This window comes from Oncorhynchus tshawytscha, linkage group LG06, assembly GCF_018296145.1.
Source record: "Oncorhynchus tshawytscha isolate Ot180627B linkage group LG06, Otsh_v2.0, whole genome shotgun sequence".
In the NCBI taxonomy this organism is placed as follows: domain Eukaryota; kingdom Metazoa; phylum Chordata; class Actinopteri; order Salmoniformes; family Salmonidae; genus Oncorhynchus; species Oncorhynchus tshawytscha.
In genome coordinates, this window is record NC_056434.1 from 61,506,561 (window position 1) to 61,532,297 (window position 25,737).

At 43.8% G+C, this 25,737-nt stretch overlaps 1 long non-coding RNA gene across 1 annotated transcript; it reads left to right on the forward strand.

Moving 5' to 3' along the window:
• The first annotated feature begins 15,136 nt into the window (after positions 1-15,136).
• LOC112253402 lies at positions 15,137-17,068 on the forward strand. The gene is made up of 3 exons (XR_002954003.1): positions 15,137-15,434; positions 15,529-15,623; positions 15,704-17,068. It is a non-coding gene; the product is annotated as an uncharacterized LOC112253402 (long non-coding RNA).
• Positions 17,069-25,737: the final 8,669 nt, after the last annotated feature.

Consider the following 25,737-nt stretch of genomic DNA (forward strand, 5'->3'; position numbering starts at 1 on the left):
GGCCCTAAAAGCTGCTCAATCCCACAATACTGGGATGGGAAGATCCAGCAGGTCGATTGGGAAGGGCAGCACTGCGAATCAAATGTGTTATGAAGTGATCTTTCTCTTATTCGTATATGTGATTCTGGTACTGGTGATTCAGTGTTGTGTAAGAATCATTTTAAACACATTGTGCCATATCAACGTAGCGTGAGCTGAGGTAAGCCTCTTGTTATACCAACTCTGGGAGAGAATTACCTGGAATTGGAACCTCAGGATTTCCTGGGATTGCCCCCTTAATAAATCCCCTAAATGGGATTTCCAGAACAGAGTTATACCAAGACAAGGTAGGTCCATTTCTTGTGTTAGTAAGCACGCACACGCCATTTTCTTAAACGGTAAATATGTCACAACTGATGGCCATTGATGATATAACAGGTGCAATATTAACGGAAGTCCTAAAAGTAGAATCATTTTAATGAGGATTTTTTTTTATCCCCACTGATCCAATTTTGCAAAGGGCCTCTGTGTCAATTTAAGCCACTGGGTAAATTTTCAGTCAGAGTTTAGACTAAAGCTCATACAAAAGTTAGGTTTTTACTAATGAGATTATCTGCGCTTTCGCCTCCATCACAAACAGCCAGAGAGAGAGAGAGAGAGAGAGAGAGAAAATGACCCAACCATTCTGAGATTTGGCTTGAACCCAAGTCCTTCGCATGCAACCTGCTAATTCGTCTGGCTGGCTAACAACCCGTTTGCGTGCCAGCTGATCATTAGAAGAGTTCCATTGCACCGATAGAAACGAACCGGTCACCAAATATGTCACATGCCCAGGTCATCCTAATTCAGAAGGCGGCGTGCGTAGCTGCTCATGACATGAGTTGGGGTAGGCAACGGGCCACGACAAGGAGCTGTGGGTGGATACAGAAACAAGTGCTACTGTATGAGATTACTGGTCCATGGGGCTGCTGTACAAAGGGAGACAGGCAGGGAAAGAAGGCGGTTTGGTGCTTGCCTTGCCAGCTGTGTGAACACGAAGGTCTCTCTGACGTTAAGCTGATTAGGGGGACTTGTGGTAGAATTAGAAACACATTTATTCTAATTTTGGGAGTCTCTCCAAGAAAAACGAAATGTGAAAAGCCTCCTATTGATACACATGCACATGCAGGACGAAATGAATTGCAAGTAAGCCAAGAAACATTCAGGTCCCTTGGAATGGTTGTTGAGACTGGAGAAAGGAGCACCTTTCCTGTGTTTCATTTCCTTTCATATTTGGTCCAGTTATTATTTTTCATATTTGGCACTGTAGCTCTTCTTCTTCACCTTCAGTTGTCCAGTGAGTTGAAGGGTGGAGATGCACATACTGGGATACTGGGATTACTGTTCTGGATCTCCAAAATAACCAATGCACTTGTCTAAGAAAATGATCTGAGACATGTCCCCCTGATGGGCCAAGGAAGGTAAAGTATCTCGTGATCCAAGATACATTTGAACCAACCTCAAAGAAGGTTATCCAGGCCTTAAGGCTAGCTCACTTTACACTATACAGTCCCTTCGGAAAGTATTCAGATCCTTTGACTTTTTCCACATTTTGTTACCTTATTACCTTATTCTAAAATGTATTAAATATTTTTTTCCCCCTCACCAATCTACAGACAATACACCATAATGACAAAGCAAAAACAGGTTTTCAGAAATGTTTGCTAATTTATAAAAAATAAATAAAAAAACTGAAATGTTACATTTAAATAAGTATTCAGACCCTTTACTCAGTACTTTGTTGTAGACCCTTTGGCAGCGATTACAGCCTTGTCTTCTTGGGTATGACGCTAGAAGCTTGGCACACCTGTATTTGGGGAGATTCTCCCATTTTTCTCTGCAGATCCTCTCAAGCTCTGTCAGGTTGGATGGGGAACATCGCTGCACAGCTATTTTCAGGTCTCTCCAGAGATGTTCGATCGGGTTCAAGTCCGAGCTATGGCTGGGCCACTCAAGGACATTCAGACTTGTCCTGAAGCAACTCCCGTATTGTCTTGGCTGTGTGCTTATGGTCGTTGTCCTGTTGGAAGGTGAACCTTCGCCGCATTCTGAGATGCTGAGCGCTCTGGAGCAGGTTTTCATCAAGGATGTCTCTGTACCTCTCTCCCAGTCCCTGCGGCTGAAAAGCATCCCGCAGCATGATGCTGCCCACCACCATGCTTCATCGTAGGGGTGGTGTCAGGTTTCCATAGGTGATGCTTGGCATTCAGGCCAAAGAGTTCAACCTTGGTTTCATCACCTCCCTGATCAAGGCCCTTCTTCCCCGACTGCTCAGTTTGGTCGGGCGGCCAGCTCTAGGAAGAGTCTTGGTAGTTCCAAACTTCTTCCATTTAAGAATGATGGCGGCCACTTCAATGCTGGAGCCATTTTTTGTACCTTTCCCCAGATCTGGGCCTTGACACAATCCTGTCTGGGAGCTCTACAAACAATTCTTTCAACCTCATGGCTTGGTTTTTGCTCTGACATGCACTGTCAACTGTGGGAATTTATATAGACAGGTATGTGCCTTTCCAAATCATGTCCAATCAATAGAATGCACCACAGGTGGACTCCATTCAAGTTGTAGAAATCTCGAGGATGATAAATGGATACCGGATGCACCTGAGCTCAATTTCGAGTCTCATAGCAAACGGTCTGAATAGTTAAGTTATTTCAGCTTTTCATTTTTAATCAATTAGAAAAACAATCTAAAAACCTGTTTTTGCTTTGTCATTACGCGGTATTGTGTGTAGATTTGCTGAGCTTTTTTAAATGTATATTTTTTAAATGTAATCCATTTTAGAATAAGGCTATAACGTACAAAATGTGGAGAAAGTCAAGGGGTCTGAATACTTTACGAAGGCACTGTACGTTACTGCACTAATCTGCAATAATAATCTGTTCACAGGAAAACCATATGACCTATTGGAAAACAAGTGCTTGATAAAAAAAATATAAAAAAATTCAACAGCTTACTCCTTGCATGCTAACTGATCCCCTAAAGCCCCAAAAATGATCTCATCCAAGCAGCTTTTCTAAATTACATAAGATTTATTAGAAGAGTTTAACGACTTGCAAAGAATAACAGTCACAATACAGTCCCCATATGACTCAAATCCAATCACGGAGTCCAACAAAACAAATGGTGTGCCCCCCCCCCCTATGACTGTAAGTCGCTCTGAATAAGAGCGCCTGCTAAACAACTAAAATGTCAATGTAAAATGTGTGTTTGAGATTTGCAGAAACACAGATGCTCTTGACAGCTGCAGCCTTGTTACTTAGGATGTTTTTGTATTAGCTATACCTGTTTGATTAAAAAAAAGAAGCTGTTCTGCCTTCACTGTCTGCCTGCGAGGGAAATGCATGTAAGTGGTCCTTAAACATCGGACATCACGAGAGCTCACGGAAACGTGTTCTTACACTACTTAGCTGTTTCATTGAGACACTTCCAAGCATAATGCTAGTAATTGCTAGCATACATTTGATTAAAGTCCATTTAAGAGGCCCAGCATCGAGGGTGACCAAATTTTCAAAAACAATGCAGAATAATAGTGTTTTTGAGTGCAAACTGTTTCATAAATAACTTTTTAATGAGCTCTTTGTTTGAATTTACTACATAGAAAAACAATGGGGACTTTTGGGGACTGGTTGATTATTGACTTCACCTGCCATCTAGTGTTCAAATGAGTAACCTGCACCTACCGGGGTGCACTTTACTACCATATTACTCCTTACAGGAGTATGGGGACTTTTGGGGACTTACAGGAGTAATATAGTAATATAAAATATATACATTACCAGTCAAAAGTTTGGACACATCTACTCATTCAAAGGTTTTTCTTTATTTTTTAAACTATTTTCTATACTGACATATGAAATCATGTATTAAAAAAGTGTCAAACAAATCAAAATATATTTTATATTTGAGATTCTTCAAATAACCAACCTTTGCCTTGATGACAGCTTTGCACAATCTTTGCATTCTCTCAACCAGCTTCATGAGGTTGTCACCTGAAATGCATTAAAATTAACAGGTGTGCCTTGTTAAAATTTGTGGAATTTCTTTCCTTCTTAATGTTTTTGAGCCAATCAGTTGTGTTGTGACAAGGTAGTTGGTGGTATATAGAAGATAGCCCTATTTGGTAAATTAACAAATCCATATTATGTGAAGACCAGCTCAAATAAGCAAAGAGAAACGACAGTCCATTACTTTAAGACATGAAAGTCAGTCAATACTGAAAATGTACTGAAAGTTTCTTCAAGTGCGGTCACAAAAATCATCAAGCGCTATGATGAAACTATCACTCATGAGGACCCTCCCAGGAAGGGAAGACCCAGAATTACCTCTGCTGCAGAGGGTACGTTTATTAGAGTTAACTACACCTCACATTGCAGCCCAAATAAATGTTTGACAGAGTTCAACAGACACATCTCAACATCAACTTTTCAGAGGAGACAGAGTGAATCAGGCCTTCATGGCCGAATTGCTGCAAAGAAACCACTACTAAAGGACAACAATAATAAGAAGAGACTTTCTTGGGACAAGAAACACGAGCAATGGACATTAGACCGGTGGAAATCTGTCCTTTGGTCTGATGAGTCCAAATTTGCAGTTTTTGGTTCCAACCGCCGTATCTTTGTGCGACGCAGAGTAGGTGAATGGATGATCTCCGCACGTGTGGTTTCCAGAGTGAAGCATGGAGGAGGTGTGATGGTGCTTTGATGGTGATGCTGTCTGTGACTTATTTAGAATTCAAGGCGCACTTAACCGGCATGGCTATCACAGCGTTCTGCAGCGATACGCGATCCCATCTGGTTTGGGCTTAGTGGGACTATCATTTGTTTTTCAACAGGACAATGACCCAACACACCTTCAGGATGTGTAAGTGCTATTTGACCAAGAAGGAGAATGATGGAGACCTGCATCAGATGACCTGGCCTCCATAATCACCCAACCACAACCCAATTGAGACGGTTCAGGATGAGTTGGACTGCAGAGTGAAGGAAAAGCAGCCAACAATGAATTACTCAGCATATGTGGGAACTCCTTCAAGACTGTTGGAAAAGCATTCCAGGTGAAGCTGGTTGAGAGAACGCAAGGGTGTTAAAATCTGTCATCAAGGCAAAGGGTGGATACGTTGAAATATTTACTTTGTTTAACACTTTAGGTTACATGAGTCCATGTGTTATTTCATAGTTTTGTCTTCATTGTTATTCTACAATGTAGAAAATAGTAAAAATAAAGAAAAACCCTTGAATGAGTAGGTGTGTCAACCCTCAGCACCCCTACTTCCCCTGGCTATGTAACATAATATATATTTATAGATATGTAGGATGCCTTCTTTTGAAAGGGACCAAGTGAGTCTGATTGGTTTGGTAATTAAACTTCTGTCGGCTTACAGGGAGTCAGAGCTTTATCAGTTTACAGGGAGTCAGAGCTTTAATCAGTTTACAGGGAGGCAGAGCTTTAATCAGCTTACAGGGAGTCAGAGCTTTATCAGTTTACAGGTAGTCAGAGCTTTAATCAGTTTACAGGGAGGCAGAGCTTTAATCAGCTTACAGGGAGGCAGAGCTTTAATCAGCTTACAGGGAGTCAGAGCTTTAATCAGTTTACAGGGAGGCAGAGCTTTAATCAGCTTACAGGGAGTCAGAGCTTTAATCAGCTTACAGGGAGGCAGAGCTTTAATCAGCTTACAGGAGAGCTTTAATCAGCATACAGGGAGGCAGAGCTTTAATCAGCTTACAGGGAGGCAGAGCTTTAATCAGTTTACAGCTTTAATTTACAGGGAGGCAGAGCTTTAATCAGTTTACAGGGAGGCAGAGCTTTAATCAGCTTACAGGGAGGCAGAGCTTTAATCAGCTTACAGGGAGGCAGAGCTTTAATCAGTTTACAGGGAGGCAGAGCTTTAATCAGCTTACAGGGAGGCAGAGCTTTAATCAGTTTACAGGGAGTCAGAGCTTTAATCAGCTTACAGGGAGTCAGAGCTTTAATCAGCTTACAGGGAGGCGGAGCTTTAATCAGCTTACAGGGAGGCGGAGCTTTAATCAGCATCCGGCTAAAGGTGCAATTTGACTGGCAGCCTGATGTTCAAAGCCTCTATAAATTGTACCATTACTTCACAAATACACCATGAATAGCCTGGATTGAAACTGCTTCACATGAATTTCCTTGCCCACATTTTATCAAACTACCTACACCAAAGGCAGTTATGCAGGCAATGTTTACCGAAGGTCTTAGTTAGGGCTTACTTAGCCTACTAAAGAAAATTACTTTATTCTAATTGTGATTATTGGACAGTTAACAGCTTTATTCATTAGTATCTACACCATCAAGGACAGCAGTATTAACCAAAGTGTGATGAACAACCTCAGCTGGCAGATATGTTTATTTTGTATAATATATGCCATTTAGCAAATGCTTTGTCCAAAAGCAATTTAGTCATGTGTGTTGTGGCAGATCAGGGGGTTTGGTCAAGACGTGTACACAGATTAGACACGAACAGAATTGTATTAGTTCAGTTTCAAGGGTGTTTATAAAAAAAATAGCCCTTGGTGATACCGTCTTCTGGACTCCGGGGTCTTGATGTATCCTATGGGGAAGAAAACTGAGCTCCCACCTTTATCTCTTGTACTGCACACAACTATACAGACATAACCTCTCTTCCCCAGTCCACAACCCTATGTGCTGCCCTTCTGGAAACTTTATGGCATTAGTCCAGCTGGTGAGCAATCAGCCGCTTGATTACTCACCAACCACAATCAGCCCCAATTATTCCTGGCCCCAAAGCCCGTCGAGACCTGGCATGTCCAGCAGAGGGAGCCATCGCCGCGTGATGTAGACTTCATCTGTTACCAGGCCTTTTGAATTGAGAGACGAGTTTAAAGTTTTCTTTACTGACCATAATTTCCACTTGTCTGACCGCTTGCATGATGATGAGTTTCTCACACGACTGGCCTATATGGGTGATGTGTTTTCTCGCCTGAATGACCTGAATCTAGGATTACAGGGACTCTCCGCAACTATATTCAATGTGCGAGACAAAATTGAGGCTATGATTAAGAAGTTGGAGCTCTTCTCTGTCTGCATTAACAAGGACAACACACAGGTATTTCCATCATTGTATGATTTTTTTGTGTGCAAATAAACTCAAGCTTACGGACAATGTCAAATGTGAGTGAGTTGGGTGCTCAATTTACGCAGGTACTTTCCCGAAACGGATGACACAAACAACTGGATTTGTTATCCCTTTCATGCCCTGCCTCCAGTCCACTTACCAATATCTGAACAAGAGAGCCTCATCGAAATTGCAACAAGCGGTTCTGTGAAAATGTTATTTAATCAGAAGCCACTGCCAGATTTCTGGATTGGGCTGCGCTCAGAGTATCCTGCCTCGGCAAATCGCGCTGTTAAGACACTGATTCCCTTTGTAACCATGTGAGAGTGAATTCTCGGCCCTCACTAGCATGAAAATGAAATACAGGCACAGACTGTGTGTGGAAAATGATTTAAGACTGAGACTCTCTCCAATACTCTCCCAACATTGAAGAGTTATGTGCATCCTTTCAAGCACACCCTTCTCATTAACCTGTGGTGAGTTATTCACCATTATTGATGAACAAATAAGGTTTTATATGTAAGATGGTTAAATAAAGAGCAAAATTATTGATTATTATATTATTATTTGTGCCCTGGTCCTATAAGAGCTCTTTGTCACTACCCACAAGCCGGGTTGTGACAAAAACTCACACTCATTCTTATGTGTGGCAGGCTTACAATGATGGCAAAAAAACAAACATTTGAGAGTGCGCTGACCCTGGTGCTAGAGAGGGTACGCAGCTGGAGGTTGAACGTTTGAATGGGTATGGGACCATAAAAAGATTGGGAACCACTGCTAGATGGTTGGAACATTTCTGCAGGGACTTGCTTCCATTCAGCCACTAGTGAGGTCGGGCACTGATGTTGAGCGATTGATTAGGCCTTTGCAGGCCAGTCACGTTCTCCCACACTGATCTCGACAAGCCATTTCTGTATGGACCTTCCTTTGAGCAATGGGGCATTGTCATGCTGAAACAGGAAAGGGCCATCCCCAAACTGTTGCCTCTCAGTTGGAAGCACAGAAGTATCTAGAATGACATTGTATGCTGTAGTGTTAAGATTTCAATTCACTGGAACTAAGGGGTCTGTCACGGGAGCCGATTCTCTCAGCTACTCTCCTGACAGACACCACTCCAGGCCTCCCTGGTCAGAGTATGGCTGAGCTGTTCACCAGATCATGGTCGCTCCAGGCCGCCCAGGCTGGAACCTATGGTGTATCTACCAGAGCGGCGGAGCATCACTTCCCCCCGAGGCGGCCCAGCTGCTCTCCTGACCGATATCCATCTAGGATGGAGCCCCAGCCTGTAGCTACTGTAGATGTCAAATCCAGCCAGGAAGTTGGGGTCTCTCCAGACCGCCTGCCAGCACTGTGTTAGTTCCAGCCCCGAGGGTCCCGCTACCTCCAGACCTTCCAGAGTTCCCTGCGTTAGTATTAAGGCCACAGTCCTCTATTGTTCTAAGTCCACAGTCCCCTGCACTAGTAGCATCTGTCAGGCCTTAGGTATCCTACACAACTATGCCCCACATTCGCTTTGTCGTCCAGTATGCTGTATCCTGCCCTGCACGGTCCGCAGACCCCTGCCTTATTTGGTACGCAGCGTTGTAGCCCACCAGGCTTAGAGCCCCCTGCCATTATAGTTCCTAAGTTAGCTGGCCAGTTTGCAGGTCTGAAGTCTCCTGCCCTGTTTTGATTGCAGCCCCCTACCTTCGTAGGTATACAGTTGCCTATCCCAACACGTTTAGAGCCCCATGCCCTGCCAGGCTTTAAGTTAGATGACCTGTCTGTAGGTCTGCAGTCTCCTGTCCTTCTCAGATTGCAGCTCACTGCCTTAGTTGGTAGGCAGTTTCCTATCCCACAAAGATGAGAGCCTCCTGCCCTACTAGGCCCCAAGTTCGCTGCACTAAGCTCGCTGTGTCAGTCAGTCCACAGCTCCCTAGACTGCCAGGTTTAGAACTTCATGCCCTGCTAGGCCACAAATGATCTACGATAGGTTCTCAGTCCTTAGCCTTCATCTGCCCTCAGTCCCTAGCACTGGGTCCTCAGTCTCCAGCTGTATTAGGTCTGCTGTCTCCAGCATTAGTCGGCCCTCAGTCCATAGCCCAGGTGGGTCATCAGGCTCCTTCCCCACAAGGCTCAAAGGTATCAGTTTCTCCATTAGGCCCAGAACTCTAATGCTCTCCTAGCCCTCAGTCGTTGCCCATGTCAGGCGCAGATTCACTTTCCCAGGCAGGCCCAGAGTAGGTTTCCCTGTCAGGTCCAGAGTCCATTTCGCTGTCAGGTCCAGTGTCAGTTTCCCTGTCAGGTCCAGAATCAGTATACCTGTTAGGAGACTTTTATCTCCCTCACCAACTTCAAACATCTGCTGTCTGAGCAGTTAACCGATCGCTGCAGCTGTACATAGTCTATCGGTAAATAGCCCACCCATTTTTACCTACCTCATCCCCATACTGTTTTTATTGATTTACTTTTCTGCTCTTTTGCACACCAATATCTCTACCTGTACATGACCATCTGATCATTTATCACTCCAGTGTTATTAATCTGCAAAATTGTAATTATTCGCCTACCTCCTCATGCCTTTTGCACACAATGTATATAGACTCCCCCTTTTTTTTCCTACTGTGTTATTGACTTGTTAATTGTTTACTCCATGTGTAACTCTGTGTTGTCTGTTCACACTGCTATGCTTTATCTTGGCCAGGTCGCAGTTGCAAATGAGAACTTGTTCTCAACTAGCCTACCTGGTTAAATAAAGGTGAAATAAACATTTTTTAAATAAAGGTCCAGAGTCAGTTTCCCTGCCAGACACAGAGTCAGTTTCCCTGTCAGATCCAGATTAGTTTTGCTTGTCAGGCCCAAAGTTATCAGCACTAGACTTCCAACCTTTAGCTATTCTAGTTTTGCTGTCTCCAGCCCTAGTCCACCCTCAGTCCACTGCTTCGCTAGGCTATAGGTATTCTGCCTCACTAGTTCTGCAGCCTCTGGCCTCAGTTGGTCTAGGCTATGTTCTGTACTCAGCTAAGTTTGCAGCCTTCCACCATACCTGGCTTGCAGTCCTCAGTGTTAGTAGTAGGTTCCAAGTCCACTGCCCTGTCAGGCCCTGAGTTTCCTGTCCTGCTAGTCCCTCAGCCCCCTGACCTGGGGGACCCACAGTTCCCTGACCTGGGGGGCATGCTCTCTCCAGTCCTGGGGGGCCACCCACCTCCTGCACTGGAAGACCCTCCGGCCCTCTCATCTGGGGAACGTTTCTGGTGACAGCATGCCTCCCAGGTCAGGGAACGATCCCCGATGAGGCTCGCCCAGGGGTCCCCACCTGCTCCAGAATAGGAGCCATGGTGAAAAAGTCACCACCCTCCGCAGCAGCCAGTGAGCTGCCAACCATAGCTGTGGCCAGCCTCCGGCACAATACACAGCGTCCAAAGATGGGCCCCTGAGCAAGTCAGGGGATCCGCCACCACACCCGTGGCATTCCATGGGGTGTTCCAGGACTGTCCCTGCATCTCCGTGCACCTCCTTCACTGGGTGGACCCTTTCTCCTTTTACGTGCACGGAAGCCGGCACTACTGGCCCCCATGGTCCTCTAAAGTGACAGTAGTAATCAGCTGCCCTTCTAGTTCGGTCAGACGCACAGTAGGACTGGACTCAATCCTTTCTGGTCCCTTGCTGCTCTGCCCCACTGTACTGCCTGTCCTGCCAGATAGAATTGAGCGCTTAAAGGACTGAGGCCCCCATTGAGGCCTTTAGAGATATGTGAATTTCCATAAGAAATCCAAGGGCAGCTGTAAAAAAAGAGGCCCTTCTCTTCAGCCAAGTGTTGTGTGTGCATCCGCAATTAAGATCACAAATCATTAAGAGTATCACAACAGTTCAACTACTATTCCACAAGGTTACTTCTTCCAGGTGTGTGTGTGTGCGTGCTAATGTGTGGTGATGAGTCAGAATCTTAACCGTCAGCATGAAGTACTAGCGGGTGAGGGCATTCACAGCCTACCGCTCAGAAAAGCTCTGGCTAGCCGCTTTGACAGTTGTTGTCTGACAACGAAGAACATGGCTGACGTTTTACATTCTCCCAACCAATTGTGCTATTTTTGTTGTTTTTTTAAGCGTTTTTTAACTTATTGTATACATAACGTTGCTGCTACCGTCTCTTACGACCGAAAATAATTTCTGGACAACAGAAAAGCGATTGCTCACCACAGACTTTAATGAGTCCGACGAGAAGGATATCTGACGAGAAGGATATTTCACTGGAACAGGCCCAGATCCACGCCTTTTGAGTGAACATAAGATGCAGACCGAGGATCCTTCTGAGAATCCAGAGGCGAGCGAGTAAACTGCTAGCTATATATATAGTTCAGTGGAGGCTGCTGATGGGAAGATGGCTCATAATAATCTAGAATGGAGTAAATGGAATGGAATCAAACATGTGGTTTTGATATGGTTGATACCATTCAATTGACTCCATTCCAGACATTATTATGAGCCGTCCTCCCCTCAGCAGCCTCTACTGATATAAACTCAGCAAAAAAAGAAACGTCCTCTCACTGTCAACTGCGTTTATTTTCAGCAAACTTAACATGTGTAAATATTTGTATGAACATAACAAGATTCAACAACTGAGACATAAATTGAACATGTTCCAAAGACATGTGACTAACAGAAATTGAATAATGTGAATAATCTGAACAAAGAGGGGGTCAAAATCCAAAGCAACAGTCAGTATCTAGTGTGGCCACCAGCTGCATTAAAGTACTGCAGTGCATCTCCTCCTCTGGAACTGCACCAGATTTGCCAGTTCTTGCTGTGAGATGTTACCCCACTCTTCCACCAAGGCACCTGCATGTTCCCGGACATTTCTGGGGGGAATGGCCCTAGCTCTCACCCTCTAATCCAACAGGTCCCAGACGTGCTCAATGGGATTGAGATCCGGGCTCTTTGCTGGCCATGGCAGAACACTGATATTCCTGTATCGCAGGAAATCATGCACAGAACGAGCAGTATGGCTGTTGGTATTGTCATGCTGGAGGATCATGTCAGGATGAGCCTGCAGGAAGGGTACCACATGAGGGAGGAGGATGTCTTCCCTGTAACGCACAGCGTTGAGATTGTCTGCAATGACAACAACCAGTGGGTCCGATGATGCTGTGACACACAGACCATGACAGACCCTCCACCTCCAAATCAATCCCGCACCAGAAACGCAAATCCGACCATCACCCCTGGTGAGACAAAACCACAACTCGTCAGTGAAGAGCACTTTTTTCTAGTCCTGTCTGGTCCAGCGACGGTGGGTTTGTGCCCATAGGCGATGTTGTTGCCGGTGATGTCTGGTGAGGACCTGCCTTACAACAGGCCTACAAGCCCTCAGTCCAGCCTCTCTCAGCCTATTGCGGACAGTCTGAGCACTGATGGAGGGATTGTGCGTTCCTGGTGTAACTCGGGCAGTTGGTGCCATCCTGTACCTGTCCCGCAGGTGTGATGTTTGGATGTACCGATTCTGTGAAGGTGTTGTTACACGTGGTCTGCCACTGAGAGGACGATCAGCTGTCCGTCCTGTCTCCCTGTAGCTCTGTCTTAGGCGTCTCACAGTACGGACATTGGAATTTATTGCCCTGGGCACATTTGCAGTCCTCAAGGCACATTCACGCAGATGAGCAGGGACCCTGGGCATCTTTCTTTTGGAGTTTTAGTAGAAAGGCCTCTTTAGTGTCCTAAGTTTTCACAACTGTGACCTTAATTGCCTACCGTCTGTAAGCTGTTAGTGTCTTAACGACCGTTCCACAGGTGCATGTTCATTAATTGTTTATGGTTCATTGAACAAGTGAGAAAGTGAGAGAGAAAGGATGAAAGTGAGTGAGGGAGCGAAAGATGGGAAGAGATTGGAAGACAGATGGAGAGAGAGAAACAGAGAAAAAGACAGCAGTGCAAATACACTTAGACTTGAATATTTCAACAACACTTCTCTTCCAACTTGTTAGGCAATCACTTGTCCCTACGGGGGAAGGAGGGCCAGCGACACAGGAGGGTGATTTTTACTGAGGAGGAGAAGGAGGCCATGCTGACAGAGATGCATGCTGTACATTTCGGAGTGAAGCGCATGAATGCCAAAATCAACCTACGCTTTTTCTGACGGGGAATTGTCAAGGAGGTGGACAGCTGGGCAATTGAAATAACCTTCTGGTTATCAATCACACTCTATTATATCTGAAATGATTATGATTTCAATTCATGTCAAATCAGAGAGCACACAATGTTTAAATTTGTCACTTTTTGCTTAAAGGTCAGTCAGTACCCTGTCTAGTTTGAGAGGGTGAAGACTGTGGCACCGGAGTTGAAAGAGTTGTTTCACCATGGCACATGATCGATGACTGTCCCAATTCAAATGTTACCCTAATAAGGTGTTTTGTAATGGTATCTTTATTTGACCACAGCAGATATTATTAATATTATAGAATGTGTGTGTCAGTATCCTTACAAATACGAAAATCTGCAGACTGTATGACACAGATACATACGGGTAAGAATAAAGTCATTGTAATGGTTTTCTTGAGTCGAAGGAGAGGCGGACCAAAAAGCAGCGTGGTTATTATTCATGGTTCTTTAATAAAGAAACTATACATGAATAGACTAACATAACAAGAAATGTGAAAAACCAAAACAGCCCTATCTGGTGCAAACACAGAGGCAGGAACAATCACCCACAAAACCCAACACCAAACAGGCTACCTAAATATGGTTCCCAATCAGAGACAATGACTAACGCCTGCCTCTGATTGAGAACCATATCAGGCCAAACACAGAAACAGACAAACTAGACACACAACATAGAATGCCCACTCAGATCACACCCTGACCAAACAAAACATAGAAACATACAAAGCAAACTATGGTCCCCCCAAGGTGCGGACTCCGGTCGCGAAACCAGAACCTATTGGGGAGGGTCTGGGTGGGCATCTGTCGGCGGTGGCGGCTCTGGTGCTGGACGTGGCCCCCACTTCACCATAGTCTTAGTCCGACTTATTATCCGCTTCCGTGGCCTCCTAACCACAGCGACCCTTCTAAATGACCCCACTGGACAGAGGGGCAGCTCGGGGCAGAGGGGCAGCTCAGGACAGAGGGGCAGAAGCTCGGGACAGAGGGGCGGAAGCTCGGGACAGAGGGGCGGAAGCTCGGGACAGAGGAGCTCTGGCGCCTCAGACTCCGGCAGCGCCGGACAGGCGGGAGACTCTGGCAGCACTGGACAGGCGGGAAGAGCTGTAGGGATGAGACGGAGAGACAGCCTGGTGCGGGGGACTGCCACCGTAGGGCTGGTGCGTGGAGGTGGTACCGGATAGACCGGACCGCGCAGGCGCACTGGAGCTCATGAGCACCGAGCCTGCCCAACCTTACCTGGTTGAATGGTCCCGGTCGCCCTGCCAGTGCGGCGAGGTGGAATAGCCCGCACTGGGCTATGCAGGCGAACCGGGGACACCGGGCGCAAGGCAGGTGCCATGTAAGCCCACCCAAGGAGACGCACTGGAGACCAGATGCGTAGAGCCAGCTTCATGGCACATGGCTCGATGCCCACTCTAGCCCGGCCGATACACGGAGCTGGAATGTACCGCACCGGGCTGCACCCGCACTGGGGACACCATGCGCTCCAAAGCATAACACGGTGCCTGCCCGGTCTCTCTAGCCCACCGGTAAGCACAGGAAGTTGGCGCAGGTCTCCTACCTGGCTTCGCCATACTCCCTGTGTGCCCCCTCCCAGAAATTTTTGGGGCTGACTCTCGGGCTTCCATCCGCGTCGCGGTGCTCGTCTCTCCAACTCCATTCTCCTATAACCTTCCTTGCACTGCTCCAGCGAATCCCAGGCGGGAGACTCTGATTGAGAACCATATCAGGCCAAACACAGAAACAGACAAACTAGACACACAACATAGAATGCCCACTCAGATCACACCCTGACCAAACAAAACATAGAAACATACAAAGCAAACTATGGTCAGGGTGTGACAGTCATCTTCTCTCTAACACCTTAAATGTTCAGGGTGGACCTCATTGGACCCTTCACGAAATCCGGGAATGGCAACAGCTGGTGTCTGCCTGCGACCGATCACAAGTGGGTAGTGGCAATACCCACTAAGGTCCGTAAAGGAAGAGTACGTGCTTAACTCTAAATTCCGTTCTGTAAACCATTAAAAAGGGTGCTAGGAACCAAAAATTGATGTGTGCTTTGTATTATACCCATCACAGACGAGACTAGCGAGGCCACCTCCAAGGCGATGGTGGACTATCTTCTACACCCAAGGTTCTCCTGAGGTCATCTTGAGTGACCGAGGTCATGAACGCTGGAACAAGGTATGGATGTTATAGGTTATCTTCTTTCATTTATTTACAATTTGTTTTTCCATGGTACTTCAGACATATTTCAATATCTTTACATTGTCAATAGGTATGGCTTTCCTACCCCCTCCCCCAGGTTTGGGGAATGGGACCAACCAGACCCTCAAGACTGCCATGCGCACTAATCCATCAACTTTTCTCACGGTAAAATGTAACCTGTGTGTTTGCTTGTTTACATCTCTATCTCCTACACTGTTCCCTTTAACTCTGCTCCCGTTCTCCAGGACCTAGGGAGTTCTGCCCAACACCCAGACGTGGATCCACCTGATGTTCTCCATTACCAATCCCCCTCCAACATTTCATCACATCATTATTGTCATTGTCTGTTAAGAAGGTCTTCTTGCTCTATCTTATAATATGTGAGATACACAGATGAACTAAAAAAAACACTAGTACTGCAAACACTCAGAACAAAGAGAGCAGCAAAGCCTGGACTTTGCAGTCTCCCTCTTCAAGTCCCCCTTCTGAGACTGGGGGACTTGAGAACAAGTGACAGGCAGAATTCCACACACTAGAATTCAGTATTTTAGTCTATGATTGCCATGTGAGTGTACCAAAAGAAATCTGTGAAAATAGATTAATGACACAACTGTACCAAAACCAATCAATGTTTGTATTAAAATCTTAAATCTTGCCAGGTTGGTTTTCATAGCTGTTTCACAATGTGTTCATTATTGTAAGTTGTAACGTTTCCTTTGATGGTATTTATTTGTTCCACATTATTCCTGTATTATTTCAGTGTAGATGAGGAAAGGGCAGTTTAAAAAACAACAACATCACAGCCAGACAAGCCAGTGTATGAATCGAATGGATTTGCATATGAATGGAGTGGAAATTTGCTGACTTCGTGAGCTGTAAGGTAGGTAACTTTAAACTGTCAAGCAGATCACACGTTTTTCTTTGACATTTCCAAAACGTAGCAATGTTTAACTTGTTAAAACAGCGAAATTGTCGTGGAAATCAACCTTCTTTGCATAACGATGATGAAAAGAACGTAATTTAGTCTGTAATGATCTCCAAAATTCGAATCATTAGGTCATCGCGCCGTTGATATAGTAAAGGACGCTAATGGTTTATCAATTGTTCACTAGATATATCAATGTAATTACACCCAACACAATGTTGAAAAACAGAACGCTTCCACTAATAGATCACATAACTAGATGTGAGCTGGACTTGATCCCAACGCTGCCACCAATGTAGCGTAAGAATACGTGGCAAAGTGAGCTCTAACGGCCGTTGCCTAGAAAGCCTAGTACGCCTCTGGGCAGAGGCAGTAGGTCTACAATGCTGGCATATGCCTTGTTACAATAGCCTAAGTATATAACATGATTGACACAACCGTAATAATCATCAGGAAACTGCCTTGGAAGTGCCATAAGTGTAAGCCAACATAATTCATTATTTTACATGAACCTGTTTAACAGCATTGATATGGCTTAATTCATCATAGTCCAGATTCATTATAGTTGCAAGTACCATGCAGTTGCACCAGGGGAATTTAAACCAAACAGTTTTTTGCAGTTCTTCTGTTTCCCCACATTTATATCTGAATTAATTTCCCATCATGAAAATGTATCCCCATTCCCTGTCACGCCCTGACCTTAGTTATCTTTGTTTTCGTTATTATTTTGGTTAGGTCAGGGTGTGACGAGGGCGGTATGTGTGTTGACTTGTCTAGGGTTTTGTACATCTATGGGGTTTTGGTTTGTCTAGGTAAATGTAGGTCTATGGTGGCCTGAATTGGTTCCCAATCAGAGGCAGCTGTTTATCGTTGTCTCTGATTGGGGATCCTATTTAGGTTGCCATTTTCCATTTTTGTTTTGTGGGTTATTGTCTGTGTAGTTGTCTGTCAGCACTGGGTTTATATAGCGGTAATGTTGTTTAGTGTTCGGTCTTTATTAAAAGAAGTATGTATTCATATCACGCTGCGCCTTGGTCTCATCAATATGACAAACGTGACATTCCCCAGTCAAAAACCTTCATCGATGCCAGAAAAAAACAGACAAAAACTGTTTTTACTCCACTCTGTAACATGTACACCGGGTGTCAGACGGCACGTGCAGAAGGAGAGTTTAATCACAAACAGATACAACATAACAAACATGGGCCACGTACTGAACATGAAGGAAAACCAATAACACCTAAGGACTGACGACAACTGAGGGCTAAGTAAAGGGGGTGTAATCAGGGTATTGATTAAGTCCAGGTGTGCCTAATGATGGTAATGATGGGTTGCTAGGACCGGTGTTAGTTTTAACAGGAGATGTCGAGAGCCGGAGCAGTGGAGTTGGGAGTAGAATCTGGCAGCCCTCATAAAATCTGACATAGCACCCCTATCGCAAAGTATCAAGCAAAAACAAGCATAGAAAACAGCATTGGCCATAATAAAACATTTAGAAACATAAGGCTACTATTATATAATAAGTATTTCTGTCACAACCTGGTTGATTAGCAAAATGGGGTTGTTAACAAATGTGTTTTTTTAATATTTTAAAAATCCTTAGTTTGCCTCCCTCAAAAATGATTCTCCTATGAATGAAGCCGCACAAAAAAAAGTATTTTTCTACAAATTCAGTAGCACAAAAATGTGTGTATTTTCATAAATTAAGCCGTGCAAAATAAAATCAAAACAGTCCAAATCTGCTAAAATACTTTTTGTACATATTTGCACGAATTGAGTGTGAGATTGTGTTGGTTTGCTTGACTGAGACTAAGGTCCAATCCTGGCCACAGGTGTAAGATGGACCATGGCTGATTAGCGGCTGTTGATGTGTGTGTGGCCCCACACAATGGTATCCCTTACCTCTGTGTGATCCAGCTGGCTGGTGCCCAGTCTGGGCATGACGTGGCTGTCTGTCAGTGCCAGTCTGCATCAGTTAGTGTATGGCTGGAAGCTGTGAGCTGCAAATAACAGAAGCACACACTTGTATGCACACGTAGCCACACATACACACGCACACATGTTTAATATACTTTTTAAAAACTTTAACTTTCATCACGACTGAGGCAGAATATTGAATGCAAGTTTCCTCAATATGCAGCATTGAGAAGGGGCCAGGTTTTCATGATCCAATCTATTTTGTGGCAACCTAAGTGTATATGAAATTCTCCAAACAGAACACAGACTTGACTAATACATTGGCTTTCTCATGCTAAATATTGAGGCAATCATTTTCAAGCAAATATTGCAATGATAAATTACCACTGTGCCCTAAGGAAAATATACACTCACATATAATTGCAGGCACCTCACAGATTGGTATCCCACAGGAAGTTCTCATACAACTACAAAACCAGCAAGTTTATTAACTGTAGGTACAATAAAAAATATACTGTACAACAGTATACTACTTTTGCATGAGATATTAATTTGAACCCTCATTTAAAACATGAATCATTAAATCATTACTCCAGCATGGCAGAGAATCCACTAAATGTTTCATGCATGGAGTCCGGCGAACTTATCTTCAACTTGACAAATTAATTAAGGCGTTGCTTTGGTGATAAATGAGCCAGCCTCGTTAAGACATGACAGAAGCCACACTACCTTGGCAGCATCTGTAAATTTGTATTTTATTAATTACTGGTGAAAATATTAAACCTGTGGCATATTGTAATTACAGGGTCCAGTGTTTAAATGTACTGCAGTAGGCTAAATCAGGGTCACACCGAGTGTTTCTTGGTAGTCTTAAACAAATCTACTTTGAAACGAAAGTATAAACCTTACAAACATCATTTAAAAAAATAAGACACCTGTACCATGTCAGATATAGAGTTGAAATGTATTACATTTTGAGTTTGCATCCCAATATTACACTTGATATCAATGACAGAATACTGACATATAACAAACGGTTTATTAATCATGAAACTATGAAAGATATTAATAACATTCCACCCATGAGGCCCCTAGATGGTGATTTGGTCATTTGACTGCAGGAAAGTTGCACATGAAAGCTGCTGCTTTTATTTATTTATTTCTCCTTGGATAAACAAACACTGAAGCGTTCCCTTCAACATAGCTTAGTGTCACACCCTGATCTGTTTCACCTGTCTTTGTGCTCGTGTCCTAGCCTGAGCCGTGATACCTACAGTAGATCCTTCATTACAATGTCTGTAAAAAATGTCTCCTTAGTGCCATTTGCTGAAATAGAATGAAACATAGTAGTGGACATAGCAGTCTCTGAGTGAGAATAAATCAATATCACAGAGCCTGTATGAATCAAACTCAAAACTGAGTTGAAATATTGGAATAGTCCCATGTCAGTGAACTCATCTGTGGTGTCTCCCTCCAGGAATTGACTCAGGAGTGTCCCAGGCAGACAGCAGCTCCACACCGCAGGCCCTGGAGACTATAATTTCCACACTCCCTCCACACATTCATTATTCATTTGTAAACTTATGATGGGGAAAAAGAGGGAAAAGGGACATTAGAAAGTGTCTTGGAAAGCAGTCCCATGTGTCAGAGATGTGACCCAGATACCTTTAAGCAATTGATTGGTGATCATCTGGTTGCATTGAATGTACTTTGGTGTCCTGTATGTCAGGCCTGAAATCTGTTGACTTCCTAATATGGACGCCATAGTACTGTAGAGCAGCCACAGTCTAACTCCTGACATTAAATTGGGACTCTCTGACTATACATGTGTATGCAGAACACACACCATGGTGCACTTCTTTGATTTCTTTCAGAAGTGTTTGTGATTACCCCAGAGCTCTGTCCTAATCCCTGCTGAGTGACTCAGGTTTCCCCTCTACATGGCCATGGTAGATGATTGACAGCGTTTTCTTTAATAAATTATTCATGATACAAATCCCTTGACTTTAAGTGAGAAAGAATTCCAAATCCTTCTAATATGGTGCTAGCTGAGAGAACACATAGAATGATGACCAAGATGGCTTGCATTGAGAGAATGTGGACCTTCGAAACAATGCATGACACCACCTGTGTTTGCTTAAGTGATAATGCCCGAGAAGCTGGTGTTTGCAGTATATATTGGCATGGGTGTTATTACAGAGCCACAAACCGTGCCAATGTATCCTCCAAACACCAGCTTTGAGGGGAACCACAGGACACTGTGGTTCAGAGGAGCTAGCCAACAACACAGCTAGCACAATCACTTTGTTATGAGGACAGACAGAGGTACGTGTACACCATGTTCCCACTAATACATCTTCTTTGTTGCAGTCTGGCTAAGAACTTCATTTGATGTCTGGTATCCTCATTACGCACCTGTTCGATGATGGAGAACAAGGTCTTTGAGTACTGCGCCTCTCGCAAACCATGCCAATATATCCTCCAGACAGCTTCGAGGGGAACTACAGGACACAGTGGTTCAGAGAAGCTAGCCAACAATACAGCTTACACAATCACTTTGTTATGAGGACAGACAGAGGCAGGTATATACCATGTTCCCATTCAAATATATTCTTTGTCGTAGTCTGGCTCAGAGCTTCATTTGAAGTCTGGTATCCTCATTACGCACCTGTTCGATGATAGAGAACAAGGTCTTTGAGTACTGCACTTCTCGTCCTCGCCATATCGAGCAGGAGGAGGAAAGAAAGGAGAAGGAAGAGCTGTGGTGTTTGTGTTCCTTTGAAGTGTGCATCAACCAGTGAAGAATCTACTCTTCTACTCCCACAGCAGGCACACACACACACACACAGACACATCAACAACCCCCAATCAGCCATCAGCCAAACACTTGTTTGGTTACTAAATGATTCCATATATCATAGTTTTGATGTTTTTACTATTATTCTACAATGTAGAAAATAGTAAGAAATAAATAAAAGCCCTGGAATGAGTAGGTGTGTCCAAACTCATGACTGGTACTGTATATATACAGTGCATTCGAAAAGAATTCAGATCCCTTGAATTTTCCCACATTTTGTTACGTTACAGCCTTATTCTAAAATGGATTAAATGAAAACAAATCCTCAGCAATCTACACACAATGCCCCGTAATGACAAAGTAAAAACAGGTTTATCAAAATGTTTGCTAATTTATAAAAAAATAAAAAATAAACTTAAGTACCTTATTTACAGAAGTATTCAGACCCTTTGCTATGAGACTTGAAATTGAGTTCAGGTGCATCCTGTTTCCATTGATCATCCTTGAGAGGTTTCTACAACTTGATTGGAGTCCACCTGTGGTAAATTCAATAGATTGGACATGATTTGGAAAGGCACACACCTGTCTATATAAGGTTCCACAGTTGACAGTGCATGTCAGAGCAAACACCAAGCCATGAGGTCGAAGGAATTGTCCATAGAGCTCTGAGATAGGATTGTGTCAAGGCACAGATCTGGGAAGGTTACCAAAAAATGTCTGCAGCATTGAAGGTCCCCAAGAACACAGTGGCCTCCATCCTTCTTATATGGAAGAAGTTTGGAACCATCAAGACTCTTCCTAGAGCTGGCTGCCCGGCCAAACTGAGCAATTGGGGGGAGAAAGGCCTTGGTCAGGGAGGTGACCAAGAACCTGATGGTCACTCTGACAGAGCTCTAGAGTTCCTCTGTGGAGATGGGAAAACCTTCCAGAAGGACAACCATCTCTGCAGCACTCTACCAATCAGTCCTTTATGGTAATGTGGCCAGTTGGAAGCCACTCTTCAAAAAGCACATGACAGCCCGCTTGGAGTTTGCCAAAAGGCACCTAAAGACTCTCAGACCATGAGAAACAAGATCCTCCTGTCTGATGAAACCAAGATTGAACACTGTGGCCTGAATGCCAAGCGTCATGTCTGGAGGAAACCTGGCACCATCCCTACAGTGAAGCATGGTGGTGGCAGCATCATGCTGTGGGGGTGTTTTTTAGTGGCAGGCACTGGGAGAATAGTAAGGATCGAGGGAAAGATTAACGGAGCAAAGTACAGAGAGATCCTTGATGAAAACCTGCTCCAGAGTGCTCAGGACCTCAGACTGGAGTCAAGGTTCACCTTCCAACAGGACAACAACCCTAAGCACACAGCCAAGACAACGCAGGACCGGCTTCGGGACAAGTCTCAATGTCCTCGAGTGGCCCAGCCAGAGCCCGGACTTGAACCCGATCAAACATCTCTGGAGAGAACTGAAAATAGCTGTGCAGCGACGCTCCCCATCCAACTTGACAGAACTTGAGAGGATCTGCAGAGAGGAATGGGAGAAACTCCCCAAATACAGGTGTGTCAAGCTTGTAGCATCATACCCAAGAAGACTCAAGGCTGTAATCTCTGCCAAAGGTGCTTCAACAAAACTGAGTGAAGGGTCTGAATACTTATGTAAATGTGATATTTTTTTCTTCTATTTTTTATACATTTGCAAACATTTCTAAAAACCTGTTTTAGCTCTGTCAGTAGCTCAGTATTGTGTGTAGATTGATGAGGGGATTTACAAAATATATACATTTTAGAATAAGGCTCTAACGTAACAAAAATGTGGAAAAAGTCAAGGTGTCTAAATACCTTCCGAATGCACTGTATCTCCTAGATCTAGGACAGACACTTCAAAACCTTATTCTTTATGATTTATTTTTGACTGTCTTTTTTGCCATTTCTGAATGTGTTATTCAATGCATTTCTAAGGGCTATAGTAGTAAAAGCCAATGCAATATTAGGGGGTTCTAAATGATCCATGGTATGACCATCTTTAAACAATTCCATATACCAGCTTAGAACAAAACATACACTATGTTTCAAATTTGAAAAAAGTATACGTTACAAATTCAAAAAAGATGGCTGACATTAGCTAGCTTGTTAACGTTAGCTAGACTAGAGGTTAGGGGTTAGGGTTACATTTAGGAGTTAGTTTAAAGGGTTAGGGGAAGGGTTGGCTAACATTCTAATTAGTTGCAAAGTAGCTAAAAAGTAGTAAGTAGTTGAAAAGTTGCTCGGCAGCTAAAATGCTTAATTGTCCACGATGAGAACTTTTGGGTTGCGAGACGACCGCATTACACGCCCACCTATCCACCCCAACTAACCACCCTACTTTGTTTTTTGCTTTAAGTAACCATCTTTCTTACAGTATGGAATCATTGCAAACGTAGCATGTCATACTACTTTTAGTGCCCAACGTTTACATTTACTATGTTACGTCTAGTCTATGAGACCAGGCTGGGCCATCAGATAGAATCAGGAGAATCTGAGAGGATAGAATAGCCTCTAAACAGCCCAAGCTCTTCTGACAATCCTCTCTTATTTCACCCCACTGTCTGCTGGGGGGTCTGGGTGATGAGAATACAGCACAAATGCCTAGATACATTTCATCAGCTCTTGTCATCACTCTAGGCCTGGAGGTTGTAGTGTAGTATCAGATTGCAGAGTGAGAGTGGATAGATGCTGGCTGGTTTCTACCTGCGCCAGTCAAAGTCTAGTGTTATAAAAAAGTCTGGATATCCAGTTCATATCTGGGACAGATCCAACCACACACTGTCTGGTTCCCTATCATCTCCAAAGCAGGAGTCCTATCTGTTCTGTCACATAATGTTACAGTACTGCCCCGAAAGCTTTTCCTTCGGTGTACCCGCGTCTTCTGACAGATGCAGGAAGACCCAAAATACACTCTCTCTTCTTGTTTACATCAATATTCCTTAGCTAGCATCCCCTTCCTTGTCCACGGGCTGTTTGCCTAGTAATTAAACACAGTCTGTTTTCCACAGCGTGCCTAATACTTGTTGCCCAAATGTGATTTTTAGCATTTTTATCAAGCATTATTCATCCTGGATGTGTAAGCAACAAATGTAGGGAAATTTGGGTTATTATCTGGCTTCATACTACAGAATACAAATCTCTATGCTACAGATGTAGGATTCTAACTTGATCCACTTTGCTACAGCTTGAAAATAGGAAATGTAAATGATTATGTGGATCATAATTAATGGGCATTTTTTAGGGGTTGATCTATTTTTAGTTAGGGCAAATCAAATTTCTAAATTGAAATTACAAACATTAGAAGCCTTTTTAAAACTAAAATGTACAAAAAGTTTGAATTTCCTACTGTGCAGGACAATTCTCAGCAACAGAATAGTTATCAAATTAAGATAACACATCTGTACATGCAGATACACTATTAGAAAAAAAGGGTTCCAAAAGAGTTCTTTGCAGAGGTATAGGGTTCTACCTAGAACATTTTTTTAATCCTAAAAACCTGTGATGGCGGCATTTTATTGCATTCAATGCATCTTCACTTAGAACTTTTTTAAAGGTCTAATTGTGTTACTTGTGTGTTAATTGGACCCAGAACTGTCATTATTCAAACCATTCCATATATGTATACATTTACCATGAACTTCATCCTCAACAGTCAGTAGTTTGTCTTGGAAATGTGAGTGTTTCAGGTGTGTTGACCATGCCTAGTAATTGGCCACACCCACTCCTAATTTGTTTGTGTTTTGAAAGGTGGTCTGTTTGAACAGTGGGAAAGAAATGTTTGGAAGAGGTAGAGTAGACATGCTATGTGCTCTGCAGGAAAGGCTTTAAGTTGTTTTAATAACCTCTTAGCATGGTCTCTGTTCTAACTTCATTAAACCCATCTGTTTTATAGACCAACAAATATTTATTGAATTCGGACCATTTGTATCAGTTTAAAAAGACTGTACCTACGTGTGCATGTAAAGTGCCTTCAGCAAGTATTCACACCCCTTGATTTTTTTCTACATTTTGTTGTGTTACAACGTGGGATTAAAATCTGCCCGATTCCAGCCTTGCTGAAGCACCCCCAGATCATCACCGATCCTCCACCAAATTTCACAGTGGGTGCGAGACACTGTGGCTTGTAGGCCTCTCCAGGTCTCGCACCCACTGTGAAACTTGGTGGAGGATCGTTGATGATCTGGAGGTGCTTCAGCAAGGCTGGAATCGGGCAGATTTGTCTTTGTGAAGGACTCATTAATCAAGTCACGTACAAGGTACTCCTGGAAGAAAACTTGCTTCCTTCTGCTCTGACAATGTTCCCCAACTCTAAAGATTGGTTTTTCAAGCAGGACAATGCTCCATGCCACACAGCCAGGTCAATCAAGGTGTGAATGGAGGAACACCAGATCAAGACCCTGTCATGGCCAGCCCAATCTCCTGACCTTGAATCCCATTGAAAACCTCTGGAATGTGATCAAGAGGAAGATGGATGGTCACAAGCCATCAAACAAAGCCGAGCTGCTTGAATTTTTGCATCAGGAGTGGCATAAAGTCACACAACATCAATGTGAAAGACTGGTGGAGAGCATGAAAGCTGTGATTGAAAATCATGGTTATTCCACCAAATATAAATTTCTGAACT